We start from the raw sequence: 2,541 nt of genomic DNA on the forward strand, positions 1-2,541 counted from the left end.
CTCTCTTACTTGTTGGTTTTTAATTTTTGAGAATTGAATCATTACCACACTTATCGTTGTTGATACTCCACATAGCTAAGAATCGAAATTAAGTGTCTTTACTCCCTACTCCTATGGATTCGACCCCGCTCACCCGGGATTATTACTTCGACAAACCTGTGCACTTGCGGGATATACGCAAGGGGACCTTGTCAAGTTTTTGGCGCCATTGTCGGGAAGCTAGGCGTTTAGAGATACTTTGCACTTTGTTTTCTTAGCTATTTCACCACACAGTCTAATTCATATCTTCTTATTCTATCATCGTTCGATTTTTCTTTTTTTCTTTACTTTTTGGTGCAGCTCTAGGTTATGACCGAGGGAATCCATCAATATTGATTGAAAGGAGACCTCGAGCTTGAGCGTACACTTTCGAAGGAAAGGGAAAGAACACAGTACACGAAACGACCTAATCCGGCTGATTTGGAAGTAGAAGGATCTAACAACATTGCGAGAACAAAAATGAGCAACAATGAAACACTATCCGATTATGCGGACCTTTCAGTGTTGGGGACACAATCGAGTATTGTCGCTCTCCCAATTACAGACTCAAAAACTTTCGAGCTAAAAGCCGGCATTCATCCATATGCTGCAGCAGTCCGCACAATTCAACGGTTTGGCCGATGAGGATCCAAACAGTCACATAGAGAGCTTCCTCGAGGTGTGTGACATGCTGAAGATAAATGGTGTGACGGATGATGCCATCAAATTGAGAGCCTTCCCATTTTCCTTAAAGGGGAAAGCAAAGCAGTGGCTACACTCATTACCTAGAGCATCAATCACTACATGGGAGGAGATGGTAGAAGCTTTTCTAGCCCGTTATTTCCCTCCCGGGAAAAATCGAGCAAAAGCTTAGGAAATGAGATCTCATCCTTTTATGTAGTTGGAATTGGAGTCTCTATTTGAGACATGGGAAAGGTTCAAGGAACTCCTGCAAAAGTGTCCGCAACACGGATTCCCGGAGTGGATGATTGTTCAAACCTTCTAAAATGGTTTGAACCCGAGTACAAGGCAACTCTTGGATGCGGCGGCGAGGTACCTTAGGGTAGCAAAAACCCCGACGAGGCATCGTCAATTAATTGAAGAAATGGGGTTAAATAGCTACCAGTGGATCTCTAGGGAAGAAGAAAAAAGGTGGCCGGTCTCCATGAAAGTGATGCGGTAACTTCATTGGCGGCCCAAGTGGAGGAGTTTTGAGTAAGAAGCTAGATCTTATAGCTTTGAATAGAGTTGCGGCCGTGACCAATTGCACCGGTTGTGGTGGAGGACATGCTCCCTCCGATTGCCCAATCGTCATAGGTGATATTTCTTCAGTTGAGAATGTTGACTTTCTAGGTAATGGCATGAGACCTCAAGGGAATCCATACAGCAACACCTACAATTCAGGTTGAAAGAATCACCCCAACTTTTCATTGAGTAATCAAGGACCACAAAAGACCATGGGGCCATCAGGGTTCCAACAACAACAACAAGCCCCTCAAGTGGAAAACAGAATTTCAGGCTTGGAAACCCGAATGAGCAGTTTGGAGAAGCAATTGGCTAGATTTGTTCAATCGGCAAATACAAGGTTTGAATCGATCGAGGCTACACTTCACTATCACACCGCCTCCTTGCACAATCTTGAAAAATCAGAGTGGGGCAAATTGCGAAAATCTCTTTCCGAAAGGCCACATGGAAGTTTACCAAGCAACACGGAAAACCAACCCTAGAGAACATGTGAAGGCGATCACTTTGAGAAAGTGGTCGTGAGGTTTAAGGGAGGCTTCCGGGTGAGATAGCCGAAAGAACACGCACCCGAGGGTTATAGAGGTTGAGGAGGGAGCAAACAAAGAGAAAGAGATGGCACCCCAACCTTTCAAGCCAAGAATCCCTTATCCCTCTAGATTGAAGAATGACCAAGGGGATGAACAGTATAAGAAGTTCTTGAGTTTGTTCAAGCAACTCCACATCAACATTCCTTTTGTTGAGGCTTTGGCTCAAATGCCTAAGTATCAGAAGTTCCCCGAAAAGACCTATTGACCAACAAGAGGAAAATTGGAGAAAGAGTGCTTTCGAGTGGTACTTGATGCTTCATGCTCGGCGGTGTTGCAAAAGAACATGCTGAACAAGAAGAAGAACCCAGGAAGCTTTATTATTCCGTGTAACATCGGCAACTTAGGTGAGGAAATGGTATTGGCGGATTCAGGGGCAAGCATCAACGTCATGCCATATACTTTCTTCCAAAAAGCTAGGCTTGGGTGAGCCTAGGCCTACTCGGATGACTTTTACAATTGGCGGACGAACGGCATGCGACATCCGAGAGGCATCATTGAAGACGTGCTTGTCAAGGTGGTCAAGTACATTTTTCCGGTTGACTTTGTAGTGCTAGATGTCGATGAGGATGCAGATGTACCCTTGATACTTGGGAGACTTTTCTTGCGGACTTCCAAAGCACTGATTGACATGGACGGCAGAGAGCTTACATTGAGAGTCGGAGACGATAAGCTCACTTACCGCCTTGCTGAA

The 2,541-nt window shown here is 44.9% G+C and overlaps 1 non-coding gene across 1 annotated transcript; it reads right to left on the reverse strand.

Moving 5' to 3' along the window:
- Window positions 1-885: 885 nt before the first annotated feature.
- Window positions 886-993, reverse strand: LOC120262628. The gene has a single exon (XR_005536891.1). It is a non-coding gene; the product is annotated as a small nucleolar RNA R71 (small nucleolar RNA).
- Window positions 994-2,541: the final 1,548 nt, after the last annotated feature.

The sequence above is a fragment of the Dioscorea cayenensis genome, chromosome 5 (genome assembly GCF_009730915.1).
Source record: "Dioscorea cayenensis subsp. rotundata cultivar TDr96_F1 chromosome 5, TDr96_F1_v2_PseudoChromosome.rev07_lg8_w22 25.fasta, whole genome shotgun sequence".
Lineage (NCBI taxonomy): Eukaryota > Viridiplantae > Streptophyta > Magnoliopsida > Dioscoreales > Dioscoreaceae > Dioscorea > Dioscorea cayenensis.